General features: G+C 34.1%; 1 long non-coding RNA gene across 2 annotated transcripts; it reads left to right on the top strand.

Annotated features, from left to right (window-relative positions):
• Positions 1913 to 13238, top strand: LOC18592494. 2 transcript variants are annotated; one of them, XR_001928988.1, is made up of 3 exons: positions 1913 to 3324; positions 3722 to 3821; positions 13078 to 13238. It is a non-coding gene; the product is annotated as an uncharacterized LOC18592494 (long non-coding RNA). The 2 variants fall into 2 exon arrangements; XR_001928987.1 differs by lacking the exon at positions 13078 to 13238 and having other exon boundaries at positions 1922 to 3324; positions 3722 to 3849.

The following is an 18774-nucleotide window of genomic DNA, read 5'->3' as shown; positions in this document are numbered from 1 at the left end:
AATTTGATTTTATGATTTGTGAGCATGTCTTTCTATCACATATTAAAAGGTTATATGTGTCTCTGTTTTATACTTTTTAGCTGCACATTTTATATGCTACCATATGATTTAAGATTGCAGTCATATAGCATACAGCTGCACTTTAATTTTACTGTTGAATCTTATAAACAAGTGCAGCCATACTTTTCCATACATTGGCTAAGGCTGCACTTTTTCTAAGTGCAGCCTTTACCTAAGGCTGCATATTTTTCACATATGACTGCAATTTTTTTTGCAGCCAAAAGTTAAAAATGTTGTAGTGAAGGTAGTTTCAAACAACTTGCCTACTCCCACCAATTTACTTCTAAATTTATCTACACACTGAAACATCTCAATAAAAAATATTCTATAATACACCCATTTTGGTTGAGCTTCAATTATCAATTGGAAAGTAAATAATGGACATCAAATGGTCAAGATAATTGGCAAACACCAAAGTGCAGAACTTACCCATCATAAAACACTCCCATAAGAAAATCATAAAACATAAAGGTGAATTCCCTCACAGATTAATAGAAAATAAAACACCAAAACTGGTTTACACCAATAATAAAACAGAACCAGCATTCTCCCAACAAATAATCAAGTATCAGATAGGGAAAATCCATTTTAATATTAATTACAAAATAGTTTTTTATTTGTTAGCAACTTTGAAAATTTAAAAATATATTGTTATTATTGTTAGTTTGAAATATTCTTAAAACATTAAAAATGGAAATAATTCTTTTAGAAAAAAAAATAAAAAACCAAAAGAGATTTTTTTTTAAAAAAAAAATTGAAAGTAAAAAAGAAATATCTTTTATTTTAAAATTTTTAAAAAATTATAAACNATTATAATATTTTTTTAGAAAAAAAAATAAAAAACCAAAAGAGATTTTTTTTTAAAAAAAAAATTGAAAGTAAAAAAGAAATATCTTTTATTTTAAAAGTTTATTAAAAATTATAGAGATGAAATAATTATTATCATTTTAAATTATGAGCATAAAAATGAATATCTTATATTTTTTAAAAAAAATTCTAAATATACTTTTTATTTTATTGATTTTGTAATCTTTTATAATTTCTTAAAAATAAAAAACATTTCTAATTTTTATTGTTATATAATTTTTTTTAACAATTAAAAATTATTTTTAGTTTTTCTAAAATTTTTTAGAATTTCGAAAAATTAAAAAATATTTTTATATTTTGCAAAATTTATAGATATTTTTTCAAAAATTTAATAATGTTTCTAATTTTTAAATTTTTTTAAAATGATAAAAATTAAGTTTTAAAATTTTATTGATTGAGAAAAAGTAAAAATGTCAAATCAAGTTTCATAACATTGTAAAGTAAGTTGTAATCGTGTTGATTTTTTGGATGCACTCTTATTACATTCATTGGTTGTAATATGATTGAATTGCTTTGTTTTAAAATAAATACTGTAGTGTAATTTAATTAAACACATTATAAAGAATGCAGATGCACATCTTAAGTACCAAACGCCACCTAAAAGTTTTCTTTTGTAAAGATTGGTGGCAGAGGAAGTAAACATATGTTAGATAACATGACTAAAATGTTTCTAGTTTCTGGCAAGTAATCTTTCACTTATTTTCTATCAAATTTTAAATTTTTACTCACTCACAGATCCCTCAAGACCCTTAAACAGCTATGATACAAATTGTTAGTTTTAAATGTAGCTCACAATATTCATCCCAAGGCTACTTAAAGGGAAGTGGCAGAAGGCAAAACCAAAAAAACTTAGTTTCTGTTACAGTAAATTTTGATAGAATTTGTACCATGGAATAAGGTGTTATCCTAGGTTTTTTTGTTGGCAGATAGGGGAAAACTAGTGTTATCCTTGGTATCGTGTCTGGACAGGCAGAGAAAAATAAGATGTTTTCCTTGGCTTCCACTGCAAAACTACCACTTAAAGATTCGCACTAAAATCTAAAAGAACCTCAAAGTTCGCCAAAAAACAGAAAGAAATGCAGAACTCAAAAAATACGAAAGCTGAAGCTAAACAAAAAAAAATTGGTCAAAATAGGCTACAGCAACCTTGTAAACTACATCAAACTCAAGATAAGCACTCAAGTTGAACTTGCATCAGAAAATGCGAAATTCTAGAACCATGACCTGGGAATTTCATCAAACATGTAATTTGCAATGAACAAATCACCTCTTGAAGCTAACAAATTGTCTGAGTGGTTGAAGTTGTGCACAAAATGCAGCACAGCTAGCCATAATTCAACAGCCTAAAAAGGAACAACTTCATCAGAGAAATTCCAAATGAATTGGAGAGTTATCTTGATAAGTGACAACAATTTCGATGGCTATTGTCCTCACATCGTTCATACTGTTCAAAACTTAATAGTTCTTAATTTGGGAAGTAACAGATTCAAGGAAAGATCCCTCAATTCATTGGAGACCTCAAAAACCTTTCATGTTCTCGAGTTAGAACCAAATTCCTTCAATGCTTCAATCTTTTAAACATAAACAAGCTAGAGCTGCGAGGTATAAACTTCATTGGTAATCAATTGAAAAGCTATGTTTTGAAGTTGTTTGATAACCAGACCAATAGATGATAACCTTCTTGGCCAAAGGATGTTTGCAACATCTTGAGGTGGTTCGATATAATTGTGGCATAAGCATAGACCTCTCCTGCAACAATTCGTCAGGAAGCCTTTTCGTCTCAATTAGACCTTTTAAAGGGACTTCTTAATCTTTCACATTATGCCCTGTTTGGTTAGATCCCACCATGCATCGGAAACGTGAGCAGCTTGGAGTCGTTAGACTTTAGTTTCAACAATTTCAGTGCAGAGATCTCAACAACATTAGCTGTTGGATTCACTCTCTACTTTAAGCTTGTCCAGCAACTTCAGTGGAAAAATTCCTATAGGGTCACACTTTGACACATTGAGCATAGATGGGTTGGCATAAATTCAAGATGAAGTTTTATGTGGAGCTCCTGATGGTAACGTTTGTGACAGCAATTGTATTTTGGTTCTAGAATCTACCAATTGCAGGCCATAGACTTAGTTCCAGAAGCTACCAAGTGTTAAGCTGCTAGATAGAATCTTTGTCAAAATTGCTTAAATGAAATTTTCGGATAAAAATAATGGCCTAGTAGGATTGAAGTTTTAATTTCCTTTGTTTCCAAGATTTAAAATTTTCCTTTTTTACTTGCAGCTGCAGGTGCTAGTTAAAAGAAGCCCAAGTCAGGTGACAAGATCACATCTCTTTAGATTTCAGAAGCTGGTATCTTTTGTTTGGAAGCAAAGCTATAGATCTTTACCGAAAGTCATACTGGTAATAATAATCTAAAATGGATGCATTCTGAATTTTCTTCTTCTTTATAGCTAAACATTTTCTTATGGAATATTGCTAATAGAAACTAGGAAAGGAAGGAAAAAGCTAGAGGTTTTTGCTCTGCACCATATTAAAAATCATCATCAGATAAGGAAATTTTGAATTCTACATGAGCTAATATTTGGCTTGACCTAGTTTGGTGTTGTCATTTTTCCCTCACCATCACTAATTGAGGCTACTTGAGTGTTTTTATATTTTCTATGAGTTTATTATTGTCAGAAAGAAGAGGCTATTGGAGTGCATTTGTAATGTATTTGCACTTGATTGTTATTTTTTTCACGAGTTTCACATCTATAATTATTGCTTGAGAATCCTCCTTCATGCAACATTGCCCTAGGTCTGTGGTCGGATTTCAGATGGCATTGGAAACAATTATTCAAATGTTTCTGGATATTCTCTAGCTTAGTAGTCCACTCTCTACAGCTGCTCCATTGTAGGTATGAAATCTAAAATTCTCTTTTGAAACTTGAAAATAGTTAACAAGCCTATCACCGACCAATATATCTTTTATTGCTTTAATGATTAATAACGTGATACCAGTTCTGCATATGAACTTGAAGAAAAATATTCTTTGACCATACTAAATTTTTTGTGTCAAAAAGTTCTTTTGACAATGGACAAACTATAATATCTACACGACACAATTCTTTTTGGCATTTTAAAATGGAGCACCCCTATGTCGTTGTACATGTGACCATTTTAGTCCAAATATGTGTGCCATTACCCACGATGATAGTGATATATCAAATAAAAGCTTAATTATAGGATGCTTAGTGTTATTATGAAAATTGTCCAAAAACTAATAAAAAAAATTCAGAGAAATCAAGTAAACAGAAAAGCACAATATATGGTTCTAATTTTTGCTTACATCCACCGAATGAAAAAATTCTTCTACTATTGATAAATTAAAGTACAATGAAATCTCTCTTAATGGTTTTCCAAATCAACCCTAAGACCTCTCAATAGATTTACAAGAACACTCGGTCACATCCTTTCTAGCTCCACTTATAACAAAAGACAAAGTTAAAAAGTGTTCATTCTCTAGGGCTTCCAAAGATACTACTACTGGTCTGAAACTTACTACTTTTATAATACAAATGTCTAAAGTAGAGTAAGATTAGTATTTAAAACTATACAAATACTAAATGTTGTATACAAATAGAAATTCTACTCAAATAAGATTTTAAATTCTAATCACTTCAAAATTCAACAAGTACGAATAAAACCTTGCCACAAAAAACAATGACATGTCATGTTTACGAAAAATAGAAAAAGATATAATAATGATTTGAACAAATTTTAATGTTTAATCAAATAAGTATAGCACTTAAATTTTAACAAGTTTTAGTCATGATATTTAGTCTTAATTATCTGGTAAAAGAAAAAGATGCAAATCATTTACCAACTTTACCATTAAGTGAGGTTTCTTCTTATTTCTTTCTGTGGATCGATGAACCCTGTTCTCTAATACAGATAAACTTCCATTTTTCATTTTGAAGCAACTAAATTCCCCTCGACTCCAGACTAATAAGAAATGTTGCGAGTAATTGTGCCATACTATATTTTACTCATGTTAATGCGATGCCTATCCTTACTATTGGATGTATTGTGGCTTCACAATGTGAAAGGATTAACAATATGCTTAGTAGGTTGGTAGGGAGTAACGAAGAAGGAATAATTACTTTATTCATTTGTTAGGAGTAAAGTAGGATGAGGAAAGAAGAAATTCGATCACATTAAATTGGCACATATAAAACTTGATATTTTGAAAGTGGAAGGAAAATTTAAGGAAAACACTAAATTATCTAAACTAATTCTTTATGATTATAACTTTACATCTAGTTTGGCTTTTCTCCTTACCTTCCATTTTTCGTCCCTTGATTCAATAACTGAGGGCAGGGGAAGATAAATTTCTTTTCTCACCATTGGTTATGGTGAACATTGCTGGTCCTCTTAAAAAATATCCTCTATCACTTGAATGGCTTGGGTCAGTGCGCCTATGACCATTTTAGTGGCCTGGTTCTTATTGTTTTATTTGAGCTGTGAGGTTATGTTTGTCTTTTCTTAAGTGATAATTTGTTTCAGGTGAGGGGTTAAGCACTTCTATAGGTTGTTGTATGGTGTTTATTTAGGCACGTATGCAAACTTCCGTCACTGAACCTTTTCGGTTTCAAATATTCGAGTGCTATTCTGATCCTACGTGATCATATTATTATCAATAAATTCAATGATTGAGACCAAAAAGTCAACTTTTTCTCTTATTATCAATAAATTCAATGATTGAGACCAAAAAGTCAACTTTTTCTCTTCCCCTCCTGTTTTTCTTTTCTCCCACCTACCAAATACGGTGTGAGTGTAATTTGTAAAGATTTGAAACTTCATCACCCGATTTAAGCTGCTAATTAAAGTGTGAAAGGGTGCTGCGGGCACAAGGATGACTGGATAAGAAAAAGATATGATTGAAAGACAACAACAGAGTGTCAATCAATTCCAGTCTTATGTTGGCCCTATCTAGCTGGCTAAGCTTTTTTTCTTTTAACCGGAGCGCGCTATACCTTCAGTAATTGCGTGGAAATTCAACAGTAGTCATACTGATTTTTCTTTTTTCGAACAAGTTTCCACATTATTCAATCTGAAATTTCAACCCAAACTTAATTGTAAAAGAAACTTTAGATAGTCTTCTCAGTGGTTGAGAAGTAATTTAGTTGAAAATAGTTCTTCTGGAAACGACAGGGAATATAGAAAATTACATGTGAAACTAAAAAACGAATGATGCTAAGATCCTTGCTTCAAGTCAGCAAGTAGAAGCCATTATTGTCGATAGAAATCGTTAATTGGTTTATATGGTGTGTTACAGGTTTCCTATCAGATCAAATCATGATCTCATTCACACAAAAGTCACAGAACTGAGATCCTAGATGTTGTGAAAATTGTGAAATTATCTCTAAAGAGTTATCCAAGATCTTACCCAATCAATAGAATAAAGAAAAAAATAAATCAAGCACAACCACAAGAATACAAGAATTTACATGGTTGGGTCTTTTGATGACCTACGTTCACGGGCACAACGACAGAGAAAAATTCATTAAGAGAAAAAATTAGGAGATTACAAGAACAATCTCAAACTCACAACTCTTATCTCACGTACATCCAAATCACTCTCTCTAAATCTAGGTGATGATTATTCTTTAACCCCATAGGGTCCTTTTATAGTGCCAAATACAATAATCTTATCTTAATATAATTAGGATATGTTACTCTAGTCTAACTAGATTTAAAGACTATTTTAACAAGGTATACTAGTTTAATTAGAATTAAACAATCCTAATCATACTATAATTCAGATTATCCTAACAAATCTCCACCTTAGGCTTGAATTCATCAAGCTCCACCTTACGAACCAATCTCTGTCGACACCGCCACTAGCCCAAAGGGCCTCAAGCACTACGAACACCGATCAAGTCCAAACAATGCTTGAACTTTATCCCAGAACTGACTTAGTCAACATATTTGCTAGATTGTCATCTGTAGCTATTTTCTTCACTACAATCTCACATCTAGAAACAATCTCTCGAACAAAGTTACACTTGACTTGGATGTGTTTGGTTCTCTCATGAAACATCTAATTTTTAGTCAAATGTATAGCACTTTTATTATCACAAAACACAACTATATGTACTTGTCTAAAACCAAGATCACTAACCAAGCCTTTAAGCCATAAAGCCTCATTCACTGCCTCGGTCACAGCCATGTATTCAGCTTCAGTTGTAGACAAAGCAACGGTTGATTGAAGAACTACTTTCCAACTGATTGCAGACCTTGAGAGAGTGAACACATACCCCACTTGAGATCTTCTACTATCTAGATCACTAGCAAATTTTGAATTTGAGAAGCTAACCACATTACAACTATTGTTTGCACCTCCTTCACACACTAAGCCAACATCAATAGTACCTTTAAGTGTTTTCACAAGCTCCCATGTTTGATCCCAATGTGGAGACTTAATCTTCTTAGAAGACTCGGCATATGTAATTGTTTCATGATAAAAGTAAGGCTTATCAATCTCTACTTCCACAAATAAAACATAAGAATCAAAATCACCATCGATATAAGTAATGCTTCATTGAGATACCAATTTTTGTACCTCTTGCAGCTCATTCTAGATTTCACTATCATCCCGCACTGTCACAGGAGCATTGATTTCAAGCTCCACCTACTTGCCAACTTCCTAGTCTGATGTGTTTGCAATTCTAAACTTTATCCCATGAAGTAATTCAGACTTGTCAAAGGTAACATCTCGACTCACCATAAACTTGGAAAACTTACAATTAGTACACCATAACCAATAACCTTTCACCCTATATGCATAACCTAGGAATATGCACTCTGTCGTCCTCAAATCAAGTTTACCATCACTCACAAGAGCATAAACAGGACAACTAAATACTCTCAATATAAAGTAATGAGCGGGCTTACCAAACCAAACTTCCTCAGGAGTCTTAAATTCAATTGCAGTTGATGGAGACCAATTTACCAAGTAGCAAGCCATGTTGATAGCTTTTATCCAGAATACTTTGGGTAGGCCAACATTAGAGAGCATGCATCTTGCTCTTTCTAGAAGTGTTCTCTTCATCCATTCTGCAACATCGTTTTGAAGTGGTGTTTTGACGATAGTGCGATGTCCAACGATTTCCTCATTCTTGCAGAACAGACCAAACTCACCTTTGCAAAATTCCAAACTTTTGTTTCTTTGAAAGCTCTCAATCCTTTTTTTAGTCTACTTCTCGATCAATGCCTTCCGAAGCAAAAAGGTGGTTAACCTTCACTCATAGCCTTCATAAAATATGTCCACACCTTTCTTGAAAAATCAACAATAAAGGTCCACATGTATAATGATTCACCTTTTGATGCCACCAGAAAAGGATCCCACAAATCTGAATGGATTTAGTTTACTGTTAACATGATCTTTGTCCAAACGAGATGCAAAACATGGAGAGATAAAATAGTGGGTAGCACTAGGATCAAATAAGACTCGAGCATTCATATTACAAACGGAAAGAGTACTTGAGACCACTGCATTGGAGGTTTGGGCCTCCTACGGTGTTAAAGCAAACACCTTTGCTTGACCTTTACCGGTGAAACTTTGACGTCCAAACCCAGAAGGCCTACCTTGAGAAGAAGTAACCGCACCTCTACCTCTTAATCCACTAGTCTCCCGACCAGATGAGGCAGCAACTGAAGGAGCAGACGAAACTGGCTGGGTGGAGCCATAAGTAGAGTCTGGTGATTGATAAGTCGTTGGATAATTCCTCCTAATACGTCCAAGTTGACCACACCTATAACAAACTCTCACAGTACGTAAGCATCGTCCACTATGTCGTCTCCCACAAGTATCACAAGGGTGGATATCTTGACTACCCTGTTGAGAATCTTGCTGCCTTCCTCCACTAAAAATTTTTTGCCCTGACCCAGCACTGACAGTAGTGATGTCACCCCCTTTTTGGGGCAATCGTGTGTCCCTTTGTGGACCCTGACGGCTAGAAGATGACATCCCACTACTGAAATCTCTACGACCTTGATAACCCCCTATCTTGGCTTATTTTACTCTATCCCTTGCACCCCTACTCTCATTAGTCCTCATCTCAATCCGTTGAGCGCAATCCACTGCTGCGGAGTAGGTATTGAAATCTCAGGATGCCACAGCCCTAAACAATGGCTCCACTAGCCCATCCACAAACCTCTGAATCTTCATCTCCTCAATAAAAACTAGATAGGGCACATACAGAGCCAGCTACGTGAATTTGATGTAGTATTCTGACACCGTCATACTCGAGGTCTATACCCAAGCCTCAAACTCCCTAGCTCTGGCATTACGTACACTGAGTGGTGAGAATCAATTTAAACAGGCTGTACTGAATTCCTTCCAAGTCAACAGTGCTGCATCCACCGGCCTACCTCTATGCAAGGAGCCATACCACTCATGCGCCACGTCCTCTAATCGGAAGGCGACTAGCTCAACTGATCTAGTACTAGAGCACCTCAAGGCCTCACAAAATTTCTCCATCTTATCTAAGAAAATCTGGGGCTTCTTCGATGCATCAAACCCCAAAAATGATGGAGGCTTAAGCTTGAGAAAATCAAGAAGAGAAATCTTTAGATGACCTCTCTCAACCTCATGATGTTGGCAGTCGACTTATCCTTGGGAGCAAGGGGATTCTTGTACTATAGGTCTATCCTCCACTATCCTCTGTATATCATTCATACGAGTCGCCATCATCTCTACAACCTGGTTGACTCCTTGTAGGCCTGTTGCTAAATCCTCAATGGTAATACCCCCAGCTGGTTGTCTATTTACATCACTCAAAGACTGTCCTTCCTCTCGCCTACTCACAAGCATATCCGCCCTCTCTGGTCTAGTGGCCTTGCCATGTCTACCTCGGCCCCTAAAGGTGGATGCACGTGGCATATCTATCATCTCATTAGGGGCATCTTGCTCTCCCATCTGTCTTGAGGCAGCTCGTGTCTTATACGACATTCTTACCTAGACAAGAGCAAACACCTATTATTAAACACATCTTTCTATAATCATATATAAAGAAAATGTGGTTTCTAAGATAGGGAATCTATGCGGTCCCTTGGTTGTAAAATGTGCTGTGATTCACACTTCACAACTGAAGTTTCCACATAAAGACCCGACACTCCGCTGGACCAACAAAAGGAAGTCCTAGAACCTAAGACAAACCTAGGGCTTTTATACCAAGTCTGTCATGACCCAAATTTTGGGCCATGATCGGCACATGGGCCCAATGGACGTAGCCCACTAAGTCCAAGAAAGACTATTTACATGACCTGTTCATTATTCCATCAAAGTCATTAAAGTCACATTTCATAATTTCGAATCAAAATAATGCTAACCATTGCTAACTCGTAGTGGCATTACCAATCAAATATACATGTATTGTCTAAAACATATGTCTTAATAATTTACATGAGGTTTGTCTATACACAACAAAAGAGTACTTGACTTTCAGAGGAGAGACTCGGGCCAAAGTACAGCTACTGAATGCCGAAACACCTACCAAGAGTCGAATCTACGAGGACACCTCGACCTAGTTACCAATTACCTCCTGATTTGAAAACATGAAGTTGAAAACAGTTAGTACAAACTTAGTGAGTGAACATAAAAAGGGAACAAGCAACGTGAAGGAAAGTTTAAAGAAATCATGATGCATTTATTTCCAAAATAATGCAATTTAGTTTCATTCTTATTAAAAAAAAAACCCCTCGTTAAACCCTTAAATGGTTAATCATTCGATAATGATGTATCCATACATAACAAAGAATTTGATAAATGAAAGCTTTAGTGATATACAAGCAAGTCAATCGAATGACAGGTCTTTGCTGCAACGGAAAGGCATCCTCGCTGCAGCGAAATTTGAGCTCAAGTTATTAACTGGACAAGGGTTTCTCAACTGGCTGAGGGTTTCTCTCTAAAATTCCTCATTTCAAACTTAATTAGATAATCCCCTAAATGTTGGGAGTCTGTGCTTAACTATGGTGTAAATGAAATGGAAAAATATGGCAAAAACCAGTAAGATAGCATACTGAACAGAAAGTTTTTCGCTGTAATGAGATTTAATCTTGCTGCAGCTAGAAGCTCCAGAAATGTTCTCGCTGCAGCAAGAACCAGGTTAGGCAGACCCCTCAAACCCGAGAGTTTCTAGCTACAACGAGAAATAGGGCACCAAAGAAAAGTTTCCATTCTTTCAAGAAAAAGGCCATTCTGCTGAAATGACAAAATCAACATGAAACACTTAAAAATTCCCAAAGTTCAACATGCGAAATTTTCATATGCATTACAATCATATACCATATTCATGAGCTTTTATTTCATAAACATATATATACATATATACATAGAAAAACACCAATACCACCATTGTCTCACCCAGCTCATGTGCATCCCCCCACATCGTGTGTATCCCCCCACATAGTGCACATAGCTAGGGTCATCGTGTGTATCTCCCCACATCGTGCACAATTAGTGCCATCGTGTGCATCCCCTCACATCGTGCACACAGGCACTTTCATCATCCAACTCCCTCACCCCCGTCATCACCGGCATGTGCATCCCCCCACATCGTGCACACGCACGGTTATCATTATCACACAATATCAACCATCAATGTACAACATATATATATATATATCAACATAATATAGTAGTACAAGAATCCATAACAGCCACATGTCACATATAGAGACAATTTATCAAAGGCTTGTTCCCAAGGCACCCATTTTTTTAAGAAAAGTTGGATAAAATCATTCAAAGGTTTTGTGCAAATACATTCACATTCCCAAAATAATTTTGAAATGCAAGTTCACTCACCGGTATTTTGTTAAACCTTTTATCGACTCTAACTTCCCTAATTGTCCAAATGGGGCGATGGGGCTTCGTTAGAATCTATCATCACATTAGCATCACCATTATGTCAATTCACATACTTATAAATTCTAAAAGCTATCTCTTGATAGCCTTCAATTATCATTTAAATGGCTATTTATTTTCACTATCCTAATCACTCCAAAGTGAATGAACAACCTCAACAATAAAACACTCACAAATCTAATTACTGGACATTCTCAACACTTAAATATCAATTCTAATTCACTACTCACCTTGGAAGCTTTGTAATTGAAATTCTTTCCAAAAACTTTCAAGCTATCATTGAAGCTCTCTCTTTCTTTCTCTAAAACCCCTAGCTAGTGAGAGAAAGTATGGAAGTAAGACTTATCAAGGGTTTTAAAGTCAGAGAGTGAAAAAGCACATAGGTTTTATGAAAGGGTGCACAAAAGCATGAAAATTAGAGCTAGTTTGAGAGAAGTTATGTAGGTTTTATATCAAGCTTCCAAGAAGGATGAAGAAACGTGAAAGAGAAAAAGGAAGGAGAAGAAGAAACTACTGGAAATGTGAAAAGAAGTTGCTAGAATTTGATATTTATAGTTGAAGCTCATCCAACTTCACTTAAATTATGAAAATTCCCTAGCAAGTTAGCTTATTCTTCTCCAATCCTTTGTGCAATCTTTTTATTCTTTTGACACTGAGGCCAGGTCCATCAAGGTCTAAAAATACTCAGGTTTACGAAAACTTAAAATTTTGATCCGAGATGAAAAATGACCATTTTGCCCCTACCTCAGGAATCATCATTATTTTTATTTCCTTCACCATTTTACCCATATTTCATCATTCATTTATGCCTTAGGCCTACTTGGGCCATAATATTGTTTAAAAACTTACTTTTAGGGGCTTACTAAGGAAATGACGAAACTACCCCTAGCTCGTGTTATTGCATCTATGCCTAGTTACGAGCCTATAGAGATTGAGGTCTCACACTACGCTGCAGCAAGAATGCCTTTCCGCTACAGTGAGGACCCGTCATTTCATTGACTTGCTTGTATATCACTAAAGCTTTCATTCTTCAAATTCTTTGTTATGTATGGATACATCATTATTGAATGATTAACCATTTAAGGGTTTAACGAGGGCTTTTTTTTTATAAGAATGAAACTAAATTGCATTGTTTTGGAAATAAATGCATCATGATTTCTTTAAACTTTCCTTCACGTTGCTTGTTTCATTCTTATGTTCACTCATTGAGTTTGTACTCACCGTTTTCAACTTCATGTTTTCAGATCAGGAGGCAGTCGGTAACTAGGTCGAGGTGTCCTCGTAGATTCGACTCTTGGTAGGTGTCTCGACATTCAGTAGCTATACTTTCACCCGAGTCTCTCTGTTGGAAGTCGAGTACTCTTTTGTTGTGTATAGACAAAACCCATGTAAATTATTAAGACATATGTTTTAGACAATACATGTATATTTGATTGGTAATTCCACTACGAGTTGGCAATGGTTCGCATTATTTTGATTCAAAATTATGAAATGTGACTTTAATGACTTTGATGGAATAATGAACAGGTCATGTAAATAAGCTTGCTTGGGCTTAGTGGGCTACGTCCATTGGGCCCATGCGCCGGTCATGGCCCGAAATTTGGGTCGTGACAACTGTACTCTTGGTTTGATGAGTTGTAGTGCTAAATTTCACTATATGTTGCTTGCAAAAATCTAGCTTTCCAGTCTTTTGACTACACAACAAACTACGCTTACTCAGTTTTCTAATCTTTCTCTCACTTATATGACTCAATTTCATATGCCATAAATGTGTTAAATCATCTTTAGGATAATTGGATGAGACCACAAAAATAGTTTCAATGACCGTGTTTCCCACTAGATGAAAAGGTCATCGGATAACTTACCATTCATGATAGTTAAGACTCCTTTAGATACATTCAAGACACCATCTTGGACACTATATTTGTAGCCTTTCTTATCTAACAAACTTAAGGATATCAAATTGTTTTTCATGTCAAGGACATGTTTCACCTCAAATGTTCTTACCATACTATCAAATATTTTGATTCGAATTGTGCCAATCCCAACAACCGAGAAAGAGAAATCATCTCCTAATTGTACAGTGCCTATATTAACAAATTGATAAGTTGTAAACTAATCACGCCTAGGACATATATGAAAGTAATGAGTCGAATCCAGGATCCATGTATCCATCACCGTTGGTAATTGCGAGAACATTATCAGTTTTCTCAAAAGTATCAAAGTCTTCTCCAACCACATTTGCAGTATTCTCAGATTTGTTGATCTTTTCATCATCCTTGAATTTGGTATAGTCTTGATGGAAGTGCCCTTTCTGACCATAATTTCAGCAAGTTTTTCCTTTTGCTCTAAATTTACCTTTCTGTCTATACCTTTCTCTCTATCTTCTCCTCTATTCAAAATCAGGCCTTTTGATTGATTTTTATTCCATATACCTCCAACTTTCTTCTTGAATTCGTTGGAATTTAAAGATGCCCTTACATCCTCGAAAGTGAGAGTGTCTTGGCCATATAACATAGTATCCATGAAGTTTTTATTCGATAGAGGCAAAGGACATAGAAGGATTAGGGCTAGTCCTCAATTTTAACACCGATATTCTTTAAATCAAGAATAACTCTATTAAATTCATCAACGTGGGTATTAAAAGATGTACCTTTGCTAATCTTGAGAGTATACAATCGTTGCTTCATATAAAGCCGATTCGTCAGGGATTTGGTCATATAAATACTTTCGAGTTTAAGCCACACTGTAGTAGCAGGTTCTTCATCCGTGACTTCTTTTAGCATCTCATTAGACAAAGGTAAGAGAATAGCACTATTTACTTTTTTCATAAGGTCATCTTTCTCACCATCAGATAAATTCGAGGGAAGATGCTCTTTTCCCTTCAGTACCTTCAACAGTCCTTATTGCGTTAGCAATGCTCGCATTTTAACACGCCACAGCTCTTTTTAGTTATAACCCTTAGTCACTAATCTTGCCTTGTACCTTTCAATTGACCAATTAACATTCATTTTTACTTTCTAGACCCACTTACAACCTATAGAGTGAGATCCAGAAGGTAGGGAAACTACACTCCATGTGTCATTGTCTTCTAAAGCTTTTAATTCATAATCCATGGCAAGTTTCGAATGGTAACGCTTAACAGCTTGTGCATAGGTTTGGGCCTCATTTATATGGGTAAGGGAAGAAATGAATGCTCTATGAGATGTTAATAATTGATTAGAAAATAGATATGAAGTGATAAGATGAGATGTGACATAATTAGCATGAGGAGGATACTCACATTAGTAGGCTTACAAATACTTTGGTGCATTGTAATTATACGAATATTACCTAATTACTGAATTATGAATTATCATTATTCTTGATGAGCAAATTATTGAGAATGTTATGAGAAATGACAAAAAAGATGAAGTTGAAGACGCTAGTTCTATACTAGAGCTTGTCTCATGCAAAGATGCAATCAAAGCAACAATCACATTACATAATTTGCTCTTACAATACAAGAACACTACATCAAAGCTTCTTAATGCACTAAGAAAGTTAGAGATGCAATCCAAGTAGACATCAATTTCAAAAAGAATCAAATAACATTGGAGTCATATTTTACAAAAGACTCAAAATTGAATCATGCATATATAATTTTGATGTATAAACAGATTATTAATTTATATATCAAGTGGGACCTATGTTTTTTTTAAATATATTACCTTATAAATTTAATAAATTATTAATTTACCACATTGGTCTCAAATCGAAACTGGCCAAAAATATTATTTAATCAAAGTTATTAATTTATCGAGTATTAATTATATAAAATTTTAACNTAAAATGATAAATATTATTTTAATTAATAAATTATTAATTTATATATCAAGTGGGACCTATGTTTTTTTTAAATATATTACCTTATAAATTTAATAAATTATTAATTTACCACATTGGTCCCGAGTCAAGACTGGTCAAAAATATTATTTAATTGAGATTATTAATTTATAAAAATTTTACTGTATCTTTTATTATTACTATATATTGTAGTATTATTTTTATTATAATAAATAAAATTTTAATGTAAAATTTAAATATTTATACGTTAAATCATTTATGAGCAGTGTTGCACATATAACAAAGACTTGGTTTATCTGAAAAGGACAAAAATTATGATTTATGTTCATCCAATTATCAACGCCGGATATAGCTAGCTACTCATGGAGAAACAAATTTCGATTTTATTCAGGCATGAGGCTTATAATATGAAGATAATTTTAATTTTTATTGAATATTTTTGCATTATTAAAAAATTAGTAGTTTACGTTGATAAAAAAAGAGGATTGTGAGAAATAACCTTTTTCATAAGTTCAATTCAAAATTATCATTTATTATAATTTTAACTATTTTTAACCAATTTTTGGCATGACTTGACAACAATGCCCTTTAAACAATTTTCGACAAATTAAAATAATTTCGATTTTCTCTATCCTGCCATCAAGATAAAGATTTCAAAATTAAATCTCAATTTCTCTTTCTCACCAAATATTGTTTATCCAGCCATCCAGCTCTTTCTCACTATCCCAAATAGCAGAGATGACATCAAGATATATATTTTAGGTTCCTGGATTTATTGGTTTATATTCATAAAACCCCAAAGTTAAGGGGTTGAAATTGATTAGACATATTTGTAAATTAGAACACTATATGACTTTGGCAACTTAAACCTGACTGCGAGCAAGCAAATCAATTAATTATTAGGTATTGAATTACCAGATTTTAGATATTGTGTCACTAGTTTTTAGGTATTGAAAGACTGGTTTTTAAACAATGCGTGACTTAATCATTGCATTTTTAAATTTTAGGCATTGCATGACTAGTTTTTAGACATTGCATGACTAAGTTGTAGGCATTACGTGACTGATTTTTAGGCAATCCTAAGTCACACAATGCCTAAAAACTAGTCACGCAATGCCCAAAAGCCTGTTACATAATGCTTAAAAACCACCAAAACTACTAAATTTCATTTTACAAAATCAACAATTTCAAACAACATACCATATTCCATTTAACAATATAATCAACGAATATGCCTACTTGGCGAAGAATGCTCGAAATGCTCAAAGGTTTTTCTTCATGCATCAAAACCACTCCAAAATGCTTAACATGCTCGAAACGCTCAAAGGTTTTCCATTGTATATCAAAAACCACTCCAAAATGCTCAAAATGCTTAAAGATTTTTCTTTTTGGTAAGGATTACTCTAGAGAGATCAATGGTCTAGTAAGAAAAGTTCAAAGGATATGAGTGTATTTAAGGTGCATGGTGGTCCCAAGTAAATGTGCTAGAAGGGGGGTGAATAGCACTTTTTGGCTCTTGGCAAGATGAGGAACTAATTTGAAAAGCAATGAAAATAAAAATAGAGTAGATAATGTGCAGAAATTTAGAGTGGTTCGGTCCAAGACCTACATCCACTACCTTGATTATTCAACTAAGGATTTTCCAAACTAACCCACTATGAATGGTGAAATTCACAAGCTTTCACCAAGCTTTACAATAGCTTTTACCAGGCTCAGCCAAAACCTTTCACAATAGTTTTTACTGGGATCAACTAAAATCCAACACCTAACTTTTCAATGCTAAGTTAGAACCTATACTCAATCAAGTAATCCTAACTTGAATCAATCCCTTAGAGTGACTCACTCATTTTAAGAATACAAAGAGAGAAGTAATAAGAGTGTACCTATGATCACATGGTTGATTAAGTGGTACAAGTGAACTGCAGATCACAATTACAAGGATAGGAGTTGAGTGTAGTAAAATGAGCAGTGAATATTTTTTGGTTTTTCAGCTTTTTTGTATTCTTGGAAGCCTTTCATGCATTTTTAGCCGTTGGAACCCTCTTTTATACTTGAAAAACAGCTCTGAAGTGTGTTAGACAGTTTTTGATCGTTGAAAATAGTTTTGTCAAACCCTGCTCTATAAAGTAATTATGGTGTCATTGACATACTCGATAGAATGTTTGTATATTGAGAAAGCCCGAGAAATTGACAAAAGACGATATTGCCTCTAGAAGTACAGTTAAGTCAATTAAACATCGAACAAGATAAAATCAAGATCTTAAAGATGAAATTGAGATTGTCACAATCCAAGGATGACTCAAAATGGTAATTCGGAGTTCGAGGTCCGATTTGGAGTCAATCCGAAAAATTGATCAATTAGGGGTAAAATGGTCATTTTGCAATTTAAGGACAAAATGGGAATTTTTAAAAAAGATTTTCTTAGCCCCATTTGACGTGTTTGAGTATAATATGAGTTAGGGGCAAAATGGTAATTTTACCACTCGAAATCCAAAATTTAATTTTTGAAAGGATTTTGATCAAATTTAATTATTTGGAGTGTGAAATGAGTATTAGGACTGAAAATTATGCATTATGGCAAATTTTAAATTTTTGGGGTAAAAATGTAACTTTTAAAAAGTTCGGAGGCAAAAGTGTAATTTTGAAAAATTTGCTCCACCAAAACTTTGAAAAAATCTGAAAATTTCACTTAAGACTTGGATAAGTCAAAGGGAATGAGTGGTGGAAAAAGTAGGACAAGTGGATGGCTAGAAAAAAAAATGAATTAATAAAATATTCAAAATATGAATAAAAAGAATATTATTTCATTAAACTAATAAAAAGGCATAAAAAAATCAGCCCATAACCCATTCTTCTTCTTCAACATTCGGCCAAGCAAGAAACAAGAGAGAGAAAGGAGAAAATAAAACCCTAGCCAAGAAATTTAAAGGGAAAATTGGTGAAAATTCAAAAATCAAGTGAAAAAAAGGTAACATTTCTTAAATTTGTCTTGTGCTTTACCTTTCCCATGCATTTCCCATCATTTTCCATGGTTGAATCATGTGATTTGAGGATGATTTCAATTCTGGTCATATGGGTTTAGAGAGAGAAAGTTG

Source organism: Theobroma cacao, chromosome 8 (genome assembly GCF_000208745.1).
Source record: "Theobroma cacao cultivar B97-61/B2 chromosome 8, Criollo_cocoa_genome_V2, whole genome shotgun sequence".
Lineage (NCBI taxonomy): Eukaryota > Viridiplantae > Streptophyta > Magnoliopsida > Malvales > Malvaceae > Theobroma > Theobroma cacao.
Note: the sequence above shows the minus strand (reverse complement) of the source record. Positions and strands in the feature narration are given on the sequence as shown.